This window comes from Harpia harpyja, chromosome 5, assembly GCF_026419915.1.
Source record: "Harpia harpyja isolate bHarHar1 chromosome 5, bHarHar1 primary haplotype, whole genome shotgun sequence".
NCBI lineage: Eukaryota > Metazoa > Chordata > Aves > Accipitriformes > Accipitridae > Harpia > Harpia harpyja.
Window position 1 is genome coordinate 43,761,633 of NC_068944.1, and position 23,826 is coordinate 43,785,458.

General features: G+C 40.6%; 1 protein-coding gene across 1 annotated transcript in view; it reads left to right on the top strand.

The window, feature by feature from the left end:
* The window catches only part of KCNB2 (potassium voltage-gated channel subfamily B member 2), a 197,879-nt gene that overhangs the window by 27,040 nt on the left and 147,013 nt on the right, over positions 1-23,826 (top strand). The window lies entirely within an intron of this gene.

A 23,826-nucleotide genomic window follows, 5' to 3' on the forward strand; every position in this document is an offset into this window, starting at 1 on the left:
AGCCATGAGACTGAAGGTCCTGTGGATCACCTTGATGAGCAACTTGTGTGTTGGGAAAAAAGAGAATGCTTCTTCAAACAGGATTAGAAATCTAGATTGGTGTTCTGTTACTTTAATAAATGATATGTGAAGGCTTGAAGTTGAAGACAGAAGGATGGTGTGGTTTCATGCTAGGGTGAAGTTCATTATAAAAGGAATGATAATCTGAGAAAAGTCCCAGTTATTTTTGACAAGAAATAGAATAAGAAATCCCTACACTTCTACTGTTCATTCTGTCAAAGGTCAATAAATGATATGGGAAAAAAAGCTGAACAGAGCTGACCAATTATTTTAGAAGGTATACAAACTAAATCCTTTGAATGGAATGCTAAGTAACAGAGTTTCTCTGGGTCTTTAAAATGTTTTTTAATAGACTTAAAAGTGGATTTTTCAAAGCAGTAAAACAAAGGGAAAAAAACCTTTGTAAGTTGATTTGTAAGGCCACTAGAGTGGCCTGTTAGGAAATTGCAGAGAGAGTGGTGTAAATGCTTGCCCTTTCTCTTCACGTGTCAGTTAACAGGCATAGTGGTTAGGGGATGGATTAGATGCAGTTATTGGTGAAGAAGTCCCCTGTCCCCTTAGCTGAATATTAGGACATCCTAGTGAGCACTCAGAAATGAAACATTTTCACTAGAAATATTTTCACTCCACCAACTCTGGTAGTGGATGTGTGTCCTAGTCCCATTTTAGCCCTATGCACTGAGTTTCTTGCTTCTCTTCAGGACTGTATTCTCGTAAGAGAAGGTGGGTGCACCATGAAAAATGAACTGAGGAATCTCACCCAGAGAGGAAAATGAAGATATGAAGATGTAAAGTTCTGAAAAAACAGTAGATGAGAAAGGAAGGAAGGAAGGAAGAAAGAAAGAAAGAAAAGAAGATACTTTTAATAGAAAACAACTTGTTTAGCTAAAAAAATATCCCTAGCAAATTTCAACCAGCCTGAAGTCTGCTCCAATGGTCAAATCATTCACATTTGTTATGGTTCTGTTTGGCCATTTTTAAGTGAGAAAATTCAGCCCAGTATCACAGGCATACAGATAGGAGCAATTTCTTAATTGCTCATTGCATTTAGTTTCTTATGGTAAATATTGTATTTTATAAGTACTTTTGCTAGCCAACATTTGAACCTCAGGTCAATCCTTATACATGCATCAGTGAACCTGATACTAGTTTATTGTAATCTGAATTTTAGGTTGATATATTCTGCTGCCCGATGGTGAGGTTGGTGTGGACGGATTTCATTCTAAACTGCATATGGAAAATTAACCCCAATTGCTGTAGCTGCTGCAATAACAAGTGAAATGGTGAATAATTCCTCTTAGCTTGTCAGTAGCTTCTTCAGTCTGTTGAATTCAGGAAGAATCAATGCAGTTTGTTACATACTCGTATGTGTAGTTTTGAGTGAAATAAGTATATTGAAGAGAGAGTTTTTTAACTAGAGTAGCTAACAGAGATGAGAGATCTTGGACTGAAGGATAATCTGCTTGATGAGTGTATTATAGAGAGAATAGGTGAGGGTTAGATGTGCTCTTTAGGAAGTATTCTTAGTACTTGTTAACACCAGCAGCGATGGAATGGCGGGATAAGTCTTACTACGAAGTTGTGTCACTGATGTTAGTAATGACTGTATGGAGAATAAGCTCTTCTGAAATAACTTCTCTTTTCTTTCCTGAAAGCGAATGAATTTCCTTTGAAGAGAGCTCATGTGTCTGACTCACAGGTGTCCCTCCCTCTCAGACTGATTTCTGTTATTATTTGGAAGTAAGTTTTTTAGTTTAGGGAGGTATGAAATTGAAAGCATAAGTCTAATCTTGGAAATATCCATTGTCCTGATAATGGATCCCTGATAATGTGTCTGGTAGTTTCAGCAACACCCCATTCACATTAATGTAATTTCAGCATTTATAACTCCAGCATCATCTGTTTCCTCCCTAATTTGATTTAAAAACAAACCCCAACCCTTACCTAAGCCCGTGTTCCTGAGAAGGAGGCTGTGTGACAGAGAAGTGGTTAACAGAGCACAGTTGTTAGCAGGGTTTTATTGCTGCCAATCTGTCGTTGAGGCGTCCTCCCCCAGGGCTTCTCTGGAAAGGCATGGTGCAGCTGCAAAGGGCACTGTGCAGGCACACATGTCTTTGGCTTGTGAAGTCAAGCTGAAAGTCGGCGTGCGAGCTGCAGGAGAGCCCACGTCAGTCACTGTGAACAGGAGGCACAACTTCAAATCTGTTTGATGCCTTTGCCCCCTCACTCTTTACAAGGGAAGATGGGAAGAAAACCTTCAAAAGCTCTGAACCTTTCCCCATATTCCAGTTACATGAAAGGGAGTGTTATCCCTCCGGAGCTAGGCTGAGCTCAAGAGTGGTCCTGTCAGGAGGAGCAATATTTCACAGGCATACGCAAACCAGGGGATCCCTGTGGCAGATCAGTTTGCCTGCAGGAGTACACATGGTAATTGTTCCTTGTTCTAACTGGGTGACAATGAATGGAAGAAGCACTTCTTTCCCGCACTTCCTCCACTGCTCTGTCATAGGCAGATAGCACTTATGGGCACAAAAATGACACTGAACCTGCACAGAGGCTTACACGAGTAAAACTCGAAAGAATAATGGAGATTTTTAACTGGATTTCCCCTTTTCATTTCCCATGCCTGTATAAACACAATTTTCTTTTCCCTATTATACATGCATGAAGGAGTCAATTAGAAAGGAGCCAAGGAAAAACCCATAGTGCTGTCTTTCTGTTTTCTTAAGGTCTGTCTAGAAGAATCTCACAATATTTTTACTACTTTTGCTAAAATGTTTATTTTTTTAATATTACCGTAACTGTTGTTTTAAAACTTCTCTAAAGTGAAACCTCCCCTCCAGAGGGATGTTCACCTAAGTCTCCTGAGGTGTTTATAGCAGAAAGGCAAACACCCATTGACTCTGGTGTGCATTGCTGTAACATTGATCTAGCATGTAAGGAAAAAAGAAGATACATTTTTCAGTGGATGAAAAACCCTGATAAATTTATACCATGATGTCAAATACTTTGGCATTTATTGTTTGGTGAGTTGTCACAGATAAGGTAGATTTCCTAGGCTTAAGGGTGCTATTTTGAAGCACAGTTGCTGTTAAAGGAGATTTACAGTACTCTAAAAAAATGGGAGTGAGATAATAGATCAAAATGAAGACATAAACCATGGAGCCAGGTTGCGTCTGAACGGCGAAAGCAGTCTTTTCTTCCCCTTCCATGCGAAATCTGTAGTCGCAGTTGTGCCAGTGCATGCTGTTTGTTTTGCACAGTAGTATATATCACCAGCATAGTCCTTTGACCATACGAAACCCTCCGGGCTGACAGGCTTGGTGATGTTGAGAGCTCAGCCTCTGCACAGCAGCTGGTGTTGCATGGAGCCTCGCCACAGAAAGGCACGGGGCAAGCTGAGGTCCTGCGCACTAGGGCTTGCTTCAGGGGTAGCTGAGCTGCAGCCCGTTTTGGAGACAGGCTGCCCTGGGGACAGAGCAGGGTGTTGGTGCTCTGGCTGGCTTGTCATGTGTCAAAGGAAGGAAACCTGTATCAGCAGCAAGATGCGTGTTGGTTGGAATAACACATGCAATTCAGATAACTGTGTTTGCATCCTGTGGAAGTAACCTAATATTTGAGCTGTAGAGCTGACATTACTTCATATGGTAAGGGTTCAAAAAAAATGGAATAGGCAGTCTAAGTCACCAGATAATTTCCCTAAGGCTAGAAGAGATCAGTGGAAAAGAAGACCGAGGACAAGGTAGGGAGTGAGAGAAAAATAGTCACCAACTATCTAAATGTCCTGAAGACCTAGTCCATATTAGGGTTTTGGCACCTAAAAGCCACGGCAATATTACTCAAGTCTTCTTAAAAACTGTTAGCTTGATATCTCACGTAACTTTTTGTTTCTATTGTCAGACCTTTTGGTCAAAAAGAGAAGGTAGTGGCCATATGATTTCATATGAAGGTTGTCCAGTTTGCCATGTCTTAATTCATAGCACAGAACTTCAGCATAGTGACAGCCATCTACTGAAAGAGGAGGTCTGACGACTAACCTACTTGTGAGTGAGATTATTCCTTCTGTAAAAGCAAAGCAGTGTTTTCTCCAACTGTGTAGGACAGAATTTTAAACTAAGCAGGGGACAGCTGTTCCCTCATGTTTACTGACAGCTCGTGCGTATGTGTTAGGCATGTGCAAATAAAAGTTACTGTGCAAAGTGAGGTGCTTTGCAGCTGTGCTGGGTCACATAAGCATCTCACCACACCAGCCCAAAATCAAGGTACCCCAGAGAGGGGTATACGTTGTGCTTGAGAAAAAATTGATATGATATTGTCAGCTTTTTTGTTGTGTAAATCACTCCTAGTAAAGATTTAGTGTTACAAGCTCACCTCTGGGGTGAAAACACATCTATTAAAGAAAGCATGAACATTTGATAGTATTTGGGGAGTAAAGTTAATGAGCCTTGCTTACAGATTAAATGCAGACAAGTAGATGTATGTTGTCATCTGTCCCTAATGTCATTGTTTCAGTACTGAGTGCCTTGTAATATTGAGTGATTTGAGATTTACTGTTGTTTGACAGAGCAGAGAAGCCCTGTTGTACAAATGTGGACCTCAGGTATACTGCAGCTACTTTAAGGTCACACAGAAAGTCCATGGCAAAGCAGGAAGCTGGATCCAAATCTTTCATGTCCCACACAGACCCCTACATCTGGACCATCTTTTCTTTCTGTGGAAATCTGGTCTTAACATATTTTAGACTTAAGGCAGGCAGAGTTTATCCTCCCTTACCGTTACTAATCAAATAATGTTCTCATTTAATAATGCTGGCAGAGATTTTCAAGCTTACAAGCCTAAGGGAGTCAGATGTCTTGTTTCTATTCCTTTTAATGGGAAATAAGCTATTTTAGCCAATATATTGTGGGTGTATCTGTGTAATGGTGTACATGTCGGTTGATCCCAGAGTCTTTTGACATGTTTAGTCCAGTGCTATTGTTTAAAAGAAAATTTATAGATTACACTATACTTATGGAATTTAACTGCTACTTATCATAGTAACCATTTGCCTTTGATCAGATTTCTACGGTGTAGCTTGAAAACTGAATTAATATTTAATTTAAAGTCAATAAAAAAGTCTCTGTGGGTGGGAAAACAGAAAGAAATGCTAAGAGCAGAGATAAAAGAGTAAGAAAGTCTTCAGATGCATCCAGATTTTGCTTTAGATATTTATCCATAGTCATTGATTCTTAATTCTGTCCTGGTCTTTTGGCTTGAAAATTTCTTTTGTTCAGTAAGCAGATGTGAAGCATCTCTTCTGAGATGCTGCAACCTGCCTACTCTTCCAGTATACTTTGGTCAAGCTGAATTTATAATCCGTGCGGTCAGCTTCCTCTAGATTCTGAAATGGGTTGCAGGGCAAAAATTCCTAAGCTAATTCCAGCTGGTGTACCCCAGGACTGGCAGCTGGATTGCTGCATCACCCTTTGGTGCTACCCTCATATTAATTCACCTTGGTAAGAGGCAAGGCTTATTATTGGATGGAGCGCCACGCTGACAGCCTCAGTGTTGCTGTGCATTGTGGACGGACCAGCATGCTCAGTGATACTTGATTTCAGCATGAAGTTCCATCGTATCAGATCTGCATCTTCCATATTTTTTAACATGTTATAAAAGAGAAGAAACAAAGTTTACTGCAGTTGGACAAGGGATGGGCTAAGGCTATTGCATATTGAGTCAAGACAACAATTTCGACATTCAGAACAGTAAATAATTTGTCAGACCTGTCCTGCAACTGCTCTCTGGACGGGACATTTGTTTCCTTTCCACTGTGACTCATGGTCACATTAGTCTTCATTACAGTAGTGCTGCCAGTAGAGAATCACTGTGTACACTGCACTGATCTCAGAGAGCTTGTAAGCTGAGTAGGTGATGGGCAGGAGGGAGGAAAAATACGTAGGTGTGCAAATGGAGTTGAGCAGGGACGCGGTTACAATAGTTGGTGCTGGTAGAGCACACCAGCTGGGCTTCTGGAGGTTCAATAGCGCCTGATGCTTTCTTAGACAATATGTATAAATCTTCCATGAATGGAGTTTCCTTAGTTTTCTCTTCACCTTGTTCCAATTTCTTGCTCTTGCGTGGCTCAGAAAAAGGCTGAGCTGGGCATTCTGAAAAACAGGATTGATGCAGTAGGTAAGCTTGGATAAAGTCTTCACCTAACATTGCACTTTTAGGCATTTCTCTATATCACAAACAAGTGAACTGAAGACATTATAGAAATTTTTTTTCAAACAAAAAGTAGGGAAAATATGGCAGGTGAAGAAGCACACAAAATCAGGGTGATCATCCACTAGAGAGAAAGTAAAAACAAGCTCTCTCCTTGATTAAAAATAGGACAAAGATGAATAAAAAAAGTGCTGGCGAAGTCCTGATTAAGCCAGATGTATAAAAACAGACGGAACAGTATATATTAAGGTGCTATGTAAATCATATAACTCTAAAAAAAATAAGGCGAATGGAGTGAAATGCCTAGTTTTATTTGAGGGTATTAGCCAAATAAGTGTTTCAGAGCCTTGATGGAAGGAATCCCATCAACCTGTAATATCAAACTACAAAGTACGTATGAATGGCAGAGTAAAAGTCCCACCGTTGGAGGAAAGCTCCTATACATTAGGAGTGAAGAGTTCACACTATCAGGAGGAACCCAGAATCCCAGATACAAACAGAAAGAATGAAATCCTATAGCTGTACTACCTGCTGCTTTGTCTGGGTGAGGGCAGGGATTGTGATAAGCTGAAGGAAACCAAAGAGGCTGCAAAGGCAAACCCCACATGATTAGGTGTGATATAAAGAGTAGAAGTTTAGACCCCATAAATGTATGTTTCAAAATACAACCATAGAAAAGCTATTAAAAAATGAACATATTGTTTGGAAATTTGTCAGCATTTAAAAATAAAAAATAAAAAAAAAGGACCCACTATGGAAATACTTAATTTCAAAATAAAATATTCCACAAAGCTGAGGAAATTTGCTGGAATCAACATTAAAGGAGCAAATATGGGAGGGAAAAAAAAACCAACCCCAAACTGGTGTAATTATATTAGCACTTATTAAAAAAATTTAATCCTACAAACTGGCATGTTAAAACAGCTAATCAAAGAGATTTATTGCAAATAAATAAGCCTTCTGAAGGTGGAACTCATGTCTAAACAAGGAAAACAGAGTGCATAAGCACAAGCAAAGATCCCTCAAATACTGCTATAGGCAGCGAGATGGGTTTAACCTCCAGCTCTGGAAGTCCCCAGCCACTGTTACTGAGGTTGGGAGTACGTACCAAGGAAAATCTCCCCCCGAGCTCTTCCCTTTTATACTCTTTCCCTGACACTGGGCTCTTTTGGTTGTGTGATAAAGAGGTAGGTGAGCCTTTGCTCTGCCCTGGCATGGTCATTTTTGCTTATGTTCTTAGGAGAAAGCTCATCCTCCTTTTTCATGTACCACCGCCGCAGTGTGCTAGGAGTTTTCTGAGCAAGAGGGCATTGCTGAGCACGTTTTAGGTATTTCAAGGTCAAATGGTCCCTGAGCTGAGTTTTGTGTTTGTTTGCTTGTTTCTGCTTAACAGTGCTATTTCGGTTGCTTGAGTTTATTTAGTCAATCTGTGTCCTTCTGCTGTTCGTACCCAAACAGTTGATCAAACAACATCCAACCATAGGGGCTTTTTGTCACTCTGCAGCCTGGAGGGGAAGCAGTTACCCTGCGCAGCTCGGAGGTGAAGTTAATTAGAAGAAATGTAGTTCTAAAAAGACACCCAAGGAAACGTCAAGAAAAATGCACCGTGCCCCCCAAATCACAGCAGCTCCCCTCGTTACGAGGCCAGAGACAAAGCACAGCTGGGGCCCATTTCCAACAATGCGGAAGACAATGCTGCGCTGCTCCCTGACAGCTGGTTAGCATCTCTGCTGCATCATTGGATCTACACAAGATACCATTGTTTTTCTTTGGTAAAGCCAGGTTTTGATCTTTTGAGTCTGTTGTGTTTTCAGGGTTTTTTTGTGGCTTGAAAGCATGTAGCTACTAGGCTTTCTCAGGGTCATAAAATGTTTGCATTGAGAAATAAAGGAGAATGTTTTTTCTTTTAAATGCTAGTGTGAATCATTGACAAATAGCGAAGAAATGAGCCCTCATTAATCATAACAGTCCTTGTGGAAAACAAATACTGAGCAGGCGCATGTTAGGGAGTGTCTTATGTCAGGTCTGCTTTCAGGCAAGGCTGATGTGGAAGCCCTCCTTGTCGTACTGTGCAGTAGTGCTCGTTCTGTCCTGCGGATGCTGATTTCATTAGAGGTTAGCTGAAAACCAAGATTCATTTGGGAGGCAATTACCCCTTTGCTTCCATCCCTGCAATTTCTCAGACAAATGGATAAAAGTCGACAACCATGGAGAACAAGTTCAAGACTAGAGACGATATTACAGTCCAGTAATTTCCGCCCTCACTCCCTGTACCAGGAGGTACACCACGCATTTTTCAAAATTATTTCATCAATAAAATTTGTATTTTTTGTACTGGATTTAGAATAGAATAAATCCTGTAAGTAGAAATATGGCAATGCTTGAAATACCATAAGTGGAGCTTGTATTTTTTGTATCTGGAGTCTTGTGTTTCAAATTTTCTTTCTTGCCACTGATCTCATAAAAATTCAATTCCAGGAGTCTAGAGATACTGAAATATGGCAGTTGTTAGAGGACTTCATTATATACTCAGCTAGTGAAGCAAAGGCAGTATGTGATCAGGAAATCTGCTAAAGAAAAATAATCTCTCAGTTGTTTGTCCTTTAGAATCAAATGTCTTCAGAGCAAATTTTAGTCCCTGTGTAGAGATATTTAGAAGGGTTAATAAGGGAATATTTATTACCAGGTAGACTTAAGTATTTTAGTGCAATGAAGTGAAACAGAAGTCAAGGTATCAATCTAAAACATAAAAGAACATTTTTTTTTCTATATCTTATGGCATTTAAGAAATGTCACTTGACACAATATGTGGTGGTTTGGTTTCTCTAACAATAGGAAATAAGGTGATCTGTGTGAGGGAAAATGATACGGTGTCTGGCTCTTTAGTCTAACAACTTGTGCAAATAAAAGGGGAATCAAAAGAACATTTCAAGTGTCAGCAGGTTATGTGATGGGGAGTAATCCCATTCACCAACATTTTACAATCTCACAATGCCTAGGGACATTTTATAAAGCCTGAAAAACCCTCAGTGAGACCTTATATATAATTTCAGGAGACGAAAAAGCTATAGAAGGCATGAGAGGTTTCCTGCAGTGAGCCCAGAAGCAGAGCGGTAACACGGTCTCAGTTCTGCAGCAGTGCTGCTGGGGTGGGTGACCTGACCAATACCCTGAGCAACATCTCACCAGTGGCCTCCAGAGCCCCAGCCCAGGAGAGAAGCCACAGCCCTGCCCTGTCACGAGCTGTGTGTTCCCATTGGGTCCAGCTTTCAAACCATGAGTTCTGTCTTTTTATGCATATGTATATATATGTTTGTGCTTGTACGTGTGTATATGTATATATTCAGATATAATCCTTGTCAGCAGTTTTCCAGCATTTATCATATGGAGAGGAAGAGAAAACATAAGCAGTTCCTTTAGAAATGTTTTTGACATAAATCTCAAGGTGTCCCACTTTTTGTAATATTTTTCCTTAAGTGCTTGGTAGCTGAACTCCTGTTATTCGAGCTTTTTCAGTTGCTGCTGAAATAGCAGTCTGTGGAAGGGGTGTTTCTTCTAAGGTTTGTTTTTTCACTCGTAAAAAAGTGTAAAGAATGGAAGAGGAAGAGGTGAACCATCTAAACTCACCCTGAACTGTTCTACATTAATTGAATTTTACTTAGGTGTCTAAATCCTTTAGGTACTGAGCTTTAATTCTGAGGCATTCCATGCATTTTAGAAAATGTTGGCTGAGTTGAATTACTTTGCAACATTGCTAAATACAAAATCTGCAGCAGCCTAAGACTGAATTCAGTGCTCCTTTATGTCGGTAGGAGTCCTGTTACTTGGAGCTGAGCTGGCTGTCCAGACGCAGTCCTGCTGCAAGAGAGCTAAGGATTCACCCCTTCTCCCTCCAGCACCCAAACCGAGGTGCTCGAGTCAGGAGTCTGGTTGTCCTCTTCTGTTTGGATGGAAGCTGCAGCTTTTCCAAAATACTGATAGGAAAGAGCTGGATTTGGCACAAAGCTTTGAGGATTCTTTGCAAACAGCATCTTCAATTTGTGCTGAAATAAATGGGACTTAAATTTGTCTCAGTGGATATCCATCATCTAATGGTCTACAATGTCTTACTTAAGTGCACAGCCGCAAACAAAGTGTGTTCCACAGAAACTTAGCCAGGTATTGGAAGACAGCAAAAGAAATATTTGTGCCTTGGTTTTTTTAAAATTTTAAACTGTCCTTAGCTTCTGAAGAAAAAGTTTGCAGCTAGTCACACAAAGGCATGCTCCTTCCCAAGAGCTGCTCCACTACATTATACCAACAAAGCAATAAATTTGGTGATATGCATACAACATACTAGTTCTTGGAAACTGTCGTAGTCAGTCTCCTTGAAACCATGACGGTTAATATTAAAATTCATGATCACATTGTCTACAGGATAAATAGGGAATACCTTATTCTTTTCATCACATTATGTTACTTGTGGATTATATTTTGTACATACTATTTGGTCTGACCTTAAGCATGTGCCTAACTGCAAGTCATCTCTTAAAATTCAGCATTTGAGTACAATGATTGGTTTGGTGAAACAGAGATGAGATACAGCACTTTTTTGTCTCATGATGCACCTTCTGTAAAGTAACAGTGGACCACCTTTTTTCTAAATCCTTGAAATCTCAGTCAGGTCAGGCTTGGTTCTGCTGGTAGTTCCATATGGATGTGATGATAGATTTTGTAATTCATCTGCCTTTAAGATAAAAATGTTTCAAATTTCAAACAACTAAGTCAAAACATGCTGAATTATTCTAAACAGGAGAATAGTGCTGTTAAATGGTCTTCCTTATGGGCACAGAAACAGAAATATAAAATAAGTAAAAAAGTTTTATTGCACTATTGGGAAAATTAGAACAGATTTCGAAGACATTGTGACAATGTGATAATGTACATGTTATGCCTAAGGGAAAAAATGCCAAAATGCATCTTCACATATATATGAATGATCTCTGGTAAGACTGGTGACATTACAGTCTGGTCATTTTTGAAGTGCTTCTTTTATATCAGGAGTGTAATATCCAAGCTTTGCATTGTGTGATTAACTTAGGAAATGAATCTGCGCTATCCAGAAGTAGCTAGTAGAGTATTTTTATGGATCAAAGCATGAATTGGCAATGGAAATGAAGAAAATACTATTTTCTTCTCATCAGTTACTACTCAAAAGTTACATTGCATATACACCACAGAAGCAGCACACCCGCACAAAGTTGTTGCTGCTTATGGCTGTTCTCAAAGCTCCTTGTCACAGTTGATGCAGCGCTTCAAATACTTCAAGAGTACAGCCAGGTCCTCTGTCCCCTCAGGTGGTTGACTTTGATTCACTGACACAGAATCTGAAATTAAACTGCTATATTTAATTGATTTTTGTGGGTCAGTTTTGTTTTCTCTGAGTATTTCACTAGCGGTTGCCGCATTGTTGGGAGGGGAGCAGAAGCTTTTGGCATTGGCCATCTGTGAGTTTGCTGACAGGAATAATAAGGTAGCTCAGAGCCTGGTGAAATCGTGGTGGGATAGTCAGCAAATCACTTTTGACTGCTTCGAGCTGGAGCCAAGTGTTTAATATTTACACCATATTCATCTGTGGAGAATTAATCTGGTACTCCAGAAGGGTGGAAACTGCTTAAGAATCTGTTACACTGGGTTCCAAACTGCCAATACTGTGGATGTCACGCTTCCAGGAATAAAAGCATATGCGCTCATTTTTAATTCAGAGTCTCTAAATATGTCTTCTGCTGTGAGAATAATTTGCTAGTCTGCATAAACTTTTCTATTACTGTTTCTGTTGAGCAACATAGGGACAGACAGTGTTCTATATTCTTCTCAAGTGAATCACATATTGCTATAACTTTATTTTATTAGCCATGAGATAGTTCAGATCAGACGTATTCTCATGACTTAACACGTGCTGTATATTGAACCGGCAGTATAAGGCACATGGAAGAAACGTTTCTACTCCAGCTAGAAAACCTTGGTCTGCTTCTCATGTTGACATCTAACCTGAGAAAAAAAATATTGTGCTAAGGGAAATGGCAGAATGGTGGACAAAGATCAAAGGACATCTGGCAGAAGGAAAGAATGGCGATTGGTTTGACAGCAGAAGAATCCTAGAAATTATATCTTTATCTAACTCTGGACAAAACTTACAAATTAGTACATTTTGCAAGTTGTCTTATTCATGGCTGTTCTGACTAGATAAGGGCTGGCCACTGAACTCAGGCGCGTTGTTCTGACCTTGCAGCAGCTCCACAGTAAAAGATGGGTCCAAGGCACTGAATCACTGAATCAGAGAAATACTCTTCATTGTGGACTAGCATTCCCATTGTGGCTGAAAACAGTTAAGCTAGATTTTGACTTGGACAGAAATGGAGCCAATTCAAGTCCAAACTGTTAGATGGGAGGAAATGAGAACTTTTTGCCAGGGTTTTGTGCAATAAAAACTAATTAGCCCTGCAGGATTTGCCTTGTTAATTTTACTGAAAAGCCATTGTCGTGAGTATATATACACATATTTACCCATGCACAAACATGAACACACATGATTGTAGATGTGTACAGAAATGATGCACAGTTGTTGTCTTGCCTACTTAGTTAATAATTTCATGGAAAAACAAAGGAACCACTCTATCTGGTCTACTCTGGTTTTGTATTGATTGAAAGATAATGGAGAAATAACATAGAATATGGAGAAACTAGGGCTTTACAAATACAAAATTGGCCTCATAAGGGAGTCTTGCTGTATTCTGGCTTTTAGATGAATGGTTTCTGTTTATATGCTCTCTGGGATAATAGTTGCTTTTCCTTTTGTAAGATGTGATCCAGCCTCTCAGGAATTTCTGAAAACTTTCTTACATCCATTAAACACTCTCTTAAGAATTTAGCACAGAAGTTAGAGCAAATGAAAAGAGCACGTAGTTTTTGATTGATAGGCTCATGAGTTACTCTTACAGCTGTTCAAGGGATAGCTTCATCATCATGGATTTGTGTCATGATCCAAACCAGCATGCTTATGATAGATCTAGAACATAGGATATCAGGTTTACAGATAGACAGGCATGTCAGGTACATGAGAAAGTACTTTAATTTTTCAAGTTGGTGGGAAATCGGCATCTGAAGGAAATGGCAATATTTTCTGTTAGATTTTAATATTGCCTTGCACCTGTTTTTATAACACGAGCTCAATGTAAGAACTTGGCTCTGGAAAGACATGGTGCAGCTGAGTGCAGCGAGGTAGGATCCAAACAAAATAACGCTGACGCTGGGTTTGGATTAGGTATTTACTTCCTGCCTCTCTGCATTTACAGCCTATTGTAGGAAGCAAAGATAGTACGCAATATGCTGCAATATGCAAAGCTGCCGTGGAAAGACATCGGAGGGCTGGAATTGAAAATTGTCATTGTCTGACAAATCCACACAACTAATTTACTGAGAACGGGTGTCATTTACTGAGAGCTGCTGTTGCCTCCCCCCCACCCCATACAGTTTGCCGATGGTAGACTGCAAAGGCTCTGGGCTCTGAACTTGCTTTCAAAAAAATTGTCAATGCAGGGAAGCAGAAGTTGTCAACAGAAGTTCAGGAAAGTCAGAAAATCTGTCGAGAGTTGTTACACTTGTCAGTGTTTTGTTATCTACTAAGTAGCTGACCATTTGAAAGTATAACTAGCAGGAGCTAAATCAGCTCCCACTCAGAGCTGCAGCGTGCAATGTAAACTGAAGTGCCAGGGCTTACCACCACGGCATGTCTCTTAGCCCATCAGTGACGTCTGATAAGCACGGTCACACGTCTGTGTCAGCTAATACTATTACAAGACTCCAGAGTGGTCAAACAGCAGGCTGGCAGATACATTAAATACCCATATGGTACGCTTGGTTACTTGTCCTTCCTCTCCCCTCCACTTCTTGCTTTCCAGCACCTATGCTTTAAGTTCAGTAAAAAATGAGTCAAATGCTAAGACCTGAATTTCTGAGGCTGTCACATTTATTCAGAATAGTCCTCATCCATTCCCTGTGTGTGCAGAGATTATAGGTTTAAACTCCCACACCATTCCCAGGATAATGACATAAACTCAAAGCATAAATGTGGACTATCTAATTTTAGTCAGGTGGCAGTAAATTTTCCTGCATAAACACAGCGTGTCATCTTTCTTTGAGGAGAAAACAAAACAACTAAATATACTGCTCACATTAACCTCTTTGCTAATGCAGAACATCAACTGCTACTTAGAGAAGTTTTCATTTTATATAGCTTCAGTTTCTCTTCACAAGTATGAATTGATGGTTACAGATTACACATCCAGAGCAAAGATACGTCCAAGTAAAAGGGTTGAAAAAAATGATTTCTTGTGTTTTTCCCCCATCCCATTCAATCCCGATCAGATATTCTGAAATAATACTTAGCAATGGTAGAGCATTGACTTTGCTACTGCCTTAACGTATATATTTATTCCTATTAATTTTTCTTCATCTGAGAAGGGGCAACAACAGAGGATGGGGACACAATAACAGCTCTCAGCAAATCCTGCTGTAATCGCCTTTCCAATTAAAAAAGAAGTGGCTGTCTAAGGCAAGACAAACACATTTGTATTCATCACAGCAAATCTTATCCTAGGTATAAGTATGCAAAACTGTCAGGAATTATGCCTGAGAAATATGTGTACCTGTGTTGCCTGGGTTCAGTTTCTGTACATCATTATGTTGTATTGCTTTGGAGTAATTTTACAAATGTGGGACTTTTAACAAGAACTATATAACTAAAAGTGATAGCCTGCCATCTGTATTCATACCTTTCACCATTGACATCAGTGAACTGCTCACAGAATAGAATGAGAAGGAAGTAAAATATGGTCCTTTATGTATATCAGAATGAAATAGATGTTTAAAACAGATTGTGTAATTATCTTTGAAAAGGGATCCTTTCTTAGCCCAACTGAAGGATTATGATGTATTTTAGAGAGATTTTGGGGTACAGTGAATATCTGACAGATAAGGTGATTTCCTTGCTGACTTAAGCTGAGCAGAGGACTCAGAAGACATGAACACTATAAGTGGCTGTAATCTGCTTTGATGGGTTTAGAAAGTCAACAGACAAAAATAATACAAGAGGTCATTAAACAGCAGTGTGCAAGGTTTGGTGTCATCAAGATGTCTGATGCCATGTGCTGGATGTCCTGAAGTATTCAGTGAACCTAGGTCATGAAACCCAAGGCAGGATATTGACAACAGAGCAAAGCTTGTAAGATCTGTGTGGAGAGGCTTAGACACACTATGAGATTATGTTTGTCAGTTGAAAGAGCAATGTCAAAGCCCACACAGGCATAATTAAACATTTTGAAGCAATATAGTAATTTCACAGACTCTCAAAATGTAATATTGAATACTGTGTTGGCTTCTTTATCCTACAGAATAGTTTTCAGACAGTTCCAGAATACCTTGAAACTCTGTACTTGAAACTGAGTTGGAAACTTTCTTGGAGAAGAAAGTTTCTGCAGATTTTTATCCTATCAGTGCTTTCAAATGCGTAACATAAACAGAAATAGAATGTCACAAAGAACATCAAATTTTGGTGATGATTGTCAAATGAATGATTATGTTTTCTCCCGTGGATAAGTGTCTCAAGATAGGTGGAGGATGATTTGGTTCTGAACTTGTCAACTATCATTTAAGATTTCTAGGAAGATGTCTTTAACGTGCATTTTGACGCAGGCTCTGTGTAGGAAAGGCATAGCCTTTGCTTCTTCACTGTTTTAGTCATGGAACAAACAGCAAGCACTGGACAAGTGATGTTCAGAAGGAGAACTCCCATGAACCAGCACCTCCCTATGGCATAGAGCAAATGACTGTCTATTTGAGGGGCTCGGGAAAGCTGCTAGCTCAACAGAAGTTTCACTTTTATACTCCACGGCTATAAATTATGTATTTATTAAAAAGGACATGTTAAGATCACAAGAAAGTGCAGTTCTTCATACAAAGAGGACACATAGCTTTTTCCTTTATTACAGAAGGGTGTGTATGGGAAGAAGACAAAGGAAAGTTAAGAAGCGAAGACCCAGGACTAAAACCAATTCTGCCACAGATGGTCTGATCAAGCCAAGGTCAGATCCAGACAGATCATTACAGAATGTCCTATTAACTGCACTAGGTTTTATTTTTGTGTATTTTGGCAGCCACTCATCAACTGAAAATTAAAATATTTTTCTATTTCTATAAAAGCATGTTTTCTGTACAAGTTACTCAGCAGTTATCAGGAGCTCAGAGGCTTGCGTGACAAAAGCCACGTGAGTAGATAATAAGCAGATAAACCACACCTTGTTACAGGGAGAAGGAGCAGGCGCCTGAGTTTTTTCTGTTCTGTCGTTTTGCCTGCTTGCTTGAGATTAGTTATATGACCACATTTTGTCCATTGTAGAGACTTTCTTCATTATTTGTCTATGTGTGTATTGAAGACTTCCACATACAAGCAGGCATAATAGAAAGAAAAGTGTATAAAAAAAAGAAGCAAACATAGGTACAGTGAAGCTAATCACAAACTTGGGCAGAACAGAATAATTAAGAAACTTTATAGGAGGAAGGCAGGAAGGGTAGTGAGACTAATACAGTTTTCAAGTAAGTTTTAAACTACTAGGTGAATCTTAAATTGACTATTTCCTTCTCAAGCTCCATTTGTGCAGAATGCAATCTGAGGTTTTCCCCTCTTTGCCTGTGTACCTATACACCATAGTAGCCCTGATTGATAGACATTAGTGGAAATCTTCTCTAAGTAAGGACTTCAAGGTATTTTTTGATACATTGCAATAAATTACTCTTTCCTCTCTGTTCCCCTCTTCTTTTTACAAGCTTTAATGAAACTGTAAATTCATAGAGACCTCCTTGCAACAGAGACAAAACCTGTGATACTAACATAAATCTCAGGTCCATTCCTTTTATTTATAGAAAGATGATGTCTGAGGACCTAGACCTGCATCTCTGTGGTATGGCTGGAGGCTGACACTAGAGTTGCTGACCTGAGGAGACTCACCCCAGAGTGGAAAGAAACCTACCCTTTCTTTCCATCCCTGCAGTGGGGTGAGCCGTTTGATAGTAGCATCATTCCCGGTGACCTCTGGTTGGGTATGACACTTTGGAGGCTGGTGGCAGGCACTGTGATTTTAGAAATGTTCTCCAAGGTTTTCTCAGTTGCTCGGGGAAGTGTCTTAGGAAACAGGCTGGCTTGTGATCAAGAAAACACATTTCTTCCAGACTCACCCAGAGCTGCCTTTTACTTCCTTGGCTCTTGATCAGAGTTACTGTTGCTTTGTGGGCATGAGGATATACAAAAGGCAGAACAGTGTAACGAATTTAGGATCTCTATGATGTAATCTATCAAATTTGGTCACATGTGGGGTACATTTTGATAGGACTGCGCAGGTGTTAACTGCTCCAGGAAAATATTGGCCTGCATGTTTCCATCTCTGAGAAATATACTGCAAATGAAAAATCACTCCTTTCTGTGACCCTAACTGTATGATCCAAATCCACCACCAGGAAACAGAGGTTTGAGTACCTAAATTTTGCTCTTGACATTCATATATTTCAGGTATAAATTCTGCCTGCAAAGAGATGCCTGTCTTCTCTAAATTAAGCAGTATGTCAGGCTTCTAGAGCACTTGCTCACAAGCACCACAGATTTTATGTGCGTTAGTTTTTGTTTACCCGCTCTAAATGACAGATTAGCATTTAAATGCTTTTGTCGCAGTTATATCTGTTTTCGATGTCAAACCAAACAAGCCATTATGTCTCCCTCAAAATAACACTCGCTGTTGTTCACAATGATTTCCTGCCATTTTCCCCACTCTACAGGAACGGCTGAGCAGGGAACATTTCACAGTACATATTGAAATCTAAAGTTCTTCTGAAATCTATCATTCATGGCAAATTAAGTCTAGCACGCACTCAGAAAGCAGTTGCATTCACTGAGGAGTCACGTAGGCATACTCTGAGTAGCAGGGATTTGTTTTTCCCTATTTTTCCTCTTTTTTCCTATTTTCCTTTTTATCCTATCTCCTGATGCTTCATTTTTTCCCCTCTTTCTTCAGGTTGTATTGTCCTCCACCAGCCCAGTTTCTTGTCTTCCCTCCAGCACTGCAAGTCCTCCTCTCTTTGTCTTTCTCCAGGAGTTTCCATACTCTTTCCATAACTTCTTTGTAATTTATATCTTGTACCCTGTCTCTGTCTAATTTCTTTTCCTTGTGTCTCTACAGCATCTCTATCACATTCGTAGATACAGTCAGAGATTATCCAGTCTTCTGATTTCTAGACTTTGACCTGGTGCAGGGGAAAGATTGGGTTGGCTGTTTGAGGGTGACAGGAGTCCTCAGAAGGATCCATATGTGACCTGTCTGCATCATGAAAGTACATGAACAGTCTGACCTTGCTGGCTATCTTTATATGCAGGAGACAATCTCACAAATTTCAAGGAGTACCTTGTACTCAGCACAAGTCATTCTTGATAATTTTTACTTTCACATGAAGGAATTTACTGTCTCATCATGCAGCCATTCCTTTGGCAACATCATGCAATTTTAAAACAACTACATGACATTTTTAATCAGTTTGCAGCACTTTAGGTCTAACCTCCAGCAGGAGTTTGAGAAATACTTGCTTAAAAAGAGCATGTGGTAGAGATGTACATTTAGAATTGGGAACAGCAGCGCTGCGAGGAAGTCTGCAGCACCTCCTCACAAGGACCTGTGTAAGATCTACGTGTGGTTCTGGTCCCTGTGAGTGTGTTGGCCCTCTGACATTATGTGGGTTTGAGGGAACCATAAAACATCTAAGCAACATCAAAGTTGAAACTCCACCAACTGTAGCTTGATTTGGTACCAAGGAAAGGAGTGCTGTGCATTTCTCATGATGTTTAATTGTCTGCAGAAAGAGCTTGCAGAGTCAGAAAGAGTCAGAAAAAGACTTTGTAAATGCACAGTGTTGGATTAGTATTAGATACAAATATCAGATTTTTATTAGGTAGGTTAGAGATTCAAATACCATCCCAAGCCCATTTTTAAATGTAGTTGCCCTCATTTATTAGTATGTGCTATTCAATTGCTCAGTGCAAAGCCCCAGTCTCTCAAACACAGCCGCAGGTTCGCTGTGCTGCTTCAGGCTTTACCCAAACCTGGCCCAGGTTTGCCTTTACAAGCAGACTGCTGTAGCGGGGGGAGCGTAGAGCAGGCGGTCACTGTGTCATGTCTCATCACGGCATCCCCGGGTGGAGGCTGTGCCCCGCGCAGCGGGTTCAGCCTCGCCACTCTGGCCACCCCTGCCCCGAGCCAGGTGCCTGTCGCTTCCCCGCGAGCGAGTGCGTGGCTGCTGCAGCGCACCCGGACAAGCCGACGCCAGCACGCGGGCAGGAAGGAGGATGCCACATGAAAGAGTAATGACAACGCCAACCCAGTTGTGGCACGATGCATTAGACGCTCTGCCTTGACAGCCTAAAAGCGCTTCTGATGACTGTGACTTCCCTCTGAAGGAGCGGCGGGCGTGCACGTCCCCCTGCCACGGATTTCCCCACTCCCTCCCTATCCCTTGTCTCACCGAGTAAAAGTGTATTCTTATTGAAATCTGTCATATTTTTCAGAGCCAGACATTTCAAATCCTGCTGGTGGTGAGGGAGAGTCAACAAATCCAGCTGACCTATGACTCCCACCCTGCCAGCTAGTAACAGCTCACCCAGCAGCTGTGAATGTGCAGTAGCCCCAAAAACAAGCCCAGAAAAGAGCCCTGCTTTGCAAAAATGAAGCAACAAGATGCTAAGGCCTGGCTTTGCTAAACAACATACATGTCTGGCTGCCTGTGAAACCAATGAAAGGTGGTGTGGCTACATCTTTGGGATTCTGGTCGTAACCATAAAAGAAGACATGAATTTAAATTCAAGCGCGCAAACTGAAATACTGACTTCTGCCTCTGTAATACTGACCATCAGCATCGCAAAAGAGTATCACCCATTGCTATTTCAAGGCATACATACTCACGACTCTGCAAACTTTTCCTGACCCTTTCTTTGACTCACTGTTTGGCTGTAGGAAATTGTTCACTCCCCCATGACTCAGTTTCACTGTTGGGAAGCATTTGGTGTAAAATTGCCCACTTCCCTACCTGACACTTGATGTCTGAGATTTCCTTCCAGGCTCGCACTCTTGCAGCTTAGTAACAGGCTGCTCACAACAAATGAAGGGAAGATGTATCAGCAGTGATTTTATTCTGAGGAGCCAAGTGGCTGATGATAACAGGAGTGTTGCAAGTACCCGAGTTTGAGAACCTGAGGTGAAGGATGCTGGAAAGGTGCAGGGTGTCGTTAGGTTTGATGCAGGGCCAGATGCTGTAGCCCTGTTCCCACACACCAGCTCTTGCTCACACAAGTTATTTTACTGAAGTCACTGCACTATTTATATGAGTACGTGCTTACCGACGTCAGTGGTGAGTAATCTGACCCTTAGTACTTTCCAGGGCTTCCCAGCCACCTGCGGGATGCCAGGAGGCAGGGAGATTTCCTGCGCTGAGGCCTGATGAGCTTTTCCCTGGGCTGTTAATTGCCTGCTCTGCTCCTGGTTTCCAGGCATGTCACATTCCCAGAGGTGTTAGATTTGTTTCTGTTGGTGAAGCCTGTTGGATTTCCACTTCGGTTTCATCATTGGGTACCCAGTTCTCTCAGTGGTTTGCAAAAAGGAGGTCTGTCCTGTTTCAGAATACTCTAATCTGTTTAATTCTCATATTATAATCAAAAATATGTAAAAACATGCTCTGAGCCTGACAGCCTTTGAGCTGTGACCTATGTGCAAATTTTTGGGAAGAAATTAAAGTTGCCTTTTAGGCTTTGAAAAACAGTGATGGGTTCTTGCTCTTAAGCAGATGCATTACTGTCTGCTTCATATGTAAATAAATTCTTGATATGACAGGTCACAATCTGAAGTACTTAGACTTGAAAATATTGTAAATTAGAAGCTTTGGGGGAAGAAAAATACTTCCTGAGGAGAAATCTTAGCCAAAATAAGAAAAAAATAGCATCATTGCTTGCGTGTTGCCAGCTCTTGCCCAACCTCACAATCTGTGTATTTGTGTGATGCCTAAAGCACTGCACAGTCTTCAAAGGTTGTAATACAGTGAGAGATGCAGCTTGTCAGGTATACATACTTCATTAGAGATTAGAAGAATCCTGGCAAAATATTCAGTACCTTTTCTCTTGACGGGGAGGCAGTATGAAAAAAATTTGCATCCATAAAAATGCCTGTATATAGACATATGTATTTAATGTATAAATCCATGTATTATACATTTTTTAAATATTTATAAATTTAAAATGCATAAATGTTTAATATAGAAATACATTTATGTATTCATTGAGGAAACAACACATCCAACACGTGCACAGATGGAAACGCTCATCATTACTGCTTTGGGATTGATGAAACAAACCAAGAGCACTTATTTTAGGGGCAAAAACAGAAGTTGGCTGCCTAGAATGCCGAGAACACTGACACTTCAGCAAGCACCTGGCCCAGGAGGCCCATAAACTTACCAGCAGCTCCCCTGTTGTCCTGAGGAGTCTTCGGGTGCCTCCCTGGGGCACTTGGCGTGGGCAGGGATGCTGTGCCAGTACTGTCCCTGGGAGTTTTGCTCAGTTAGGCAATTTCCTTGGTAAGATGACTTACATTATGTTATAAACCTAATGATATAATTAAATGCCCACTGACTGCAGCACCGGCACAGATAAATCTGAATGCCATCAGCCGGCGATGCGTGCCTTCTCCTCCGCCTGCCTTTCCGGAGGTGCCCAACTCACTGTGACAGGGCAGTGGCCTGGATCCCGAACCCCAGCACTGTCAGTCACCCTAATGGGACAAGAGAGATGGATTTCAGGTGTTGCAGGACCCAGCTGAAGGCACTTCGGTGCAGGCTGATGCCATCCAGCCCCCTTCTGACAGCGGGTTTTCTGTATGCATGGACTTCAGAGACTTCCTAGACAGGGGTGAAGCTCCATCTTCACCACTAGCAAAGTGATGCTGATGTTAGAGCCAAATTAAGTTTGTAAGTGTTAAATATAATCCACATGAAAAGAGGTTTCAGAGTTTACAACCAGCCTAGTAAATAATGCAGTAAAAGTGAAAGATGTGTTTTAGGACAGTAATTGCATAATGCCCATAAAAAATTTGCGATTTTCAGCATTTCTAAGTGCCACATACTTCTCCAGTCATAACTAAAATGTCTCTTCAGTAACTTATCAACTCAATTCTCTTGCTAAACTAAAGCTCTGTCAAGTCTTCAGAAATCTTCTCTGTCTCCCTTAGCCTTTTTCCAACCTGCCTTGCAAATGTGCTCATTTTCTTCTTACATGCTACAGATGACTGCGATCCAATTTGGAAGGATATTTTCTATTAGGGAAAAATAATCAAACATACATTTTAAAAGCTCTGCAACCCAAGTGTATTTTTTAAACCTAATTAGACCAAATATATATATATATATATGTACTTATAACTCATTTCCCAACTTCTGCTCAAAGTATATGTGACCCCTTTAAGATAACTGTGTAAAACTGGCCTTTTTGCAGATTCATGAGAACCATTTAAAAGCTGAGTTAAAAGAGGCAATATAAAAAAATGAACTGTACTAGGGTATTGTTTCGAAATTTATTTGTAATAAAAGTTTGAATTGCAACATGCAGCTATTCGTCATTTTGTCATTATTCAAGGTTCATGATATCAGAGTCCAGAGGCACTGGGACATTAGATTTATTTGGGCTCCATTTAGACATATTGTAAGGCAGGCATGGAAGCAATTAGTGTTGCAAAAGAAGCGAGCTATCACTAGCCAGTATTTTAACCAGCTGGGGAGCAGGCAGTTGTGTGGGGGCTGATGCCAGCCAGCCCAGATCAGAGGAGTGAAGGGCATTTTTTCCTCACCTGCAGCCCTAGGTGGGGAGGCGAGAGCAGTGAGGTGCGAAGGGCTGGCAGCTGCAGGTCAGGAGCTGGGCCACAGCAAAAGTATTTTTCTTCCTCTTCATGTCTCAAGGGAGCTGTGTGGGATCACCCCATGTCCACACGGTGTTTGGCAGCTCATGGAGGATGAGTATTTTGACCTTCCTCCAGCCATCGCTTAGTATCTCATCAAAGCCTTGGTACTAAAAAGATTGAAACACTCTCTCCTCCAGGCTTAGACAGATAGAGCTAAAAAATATGGACCTGACCCAGTCTCCATGGAAAGCATCTCATGAAGTGTAGCATCTTCGGATGTCACCTCACCAAATACTAGAAAAAGTGCAGTCATATTTTTTGACAGTCTCCTTACTACCACGAGAGATATGTGCAACATATGCAACAGGGGAGTCTCAAAGAACACAAAGATTCAAGTAATAGAGGGCAAAAAGCATAGGGGGAAGAAAATAATTGATAAAACATCTATATTACAGTTATTTGCACTCATCATAATTCTTTACATCTAGCCATACTGAAGCATTCATTAGTAAAACTTCACAGTGACTTAAGTGCTATAGTATTGTCA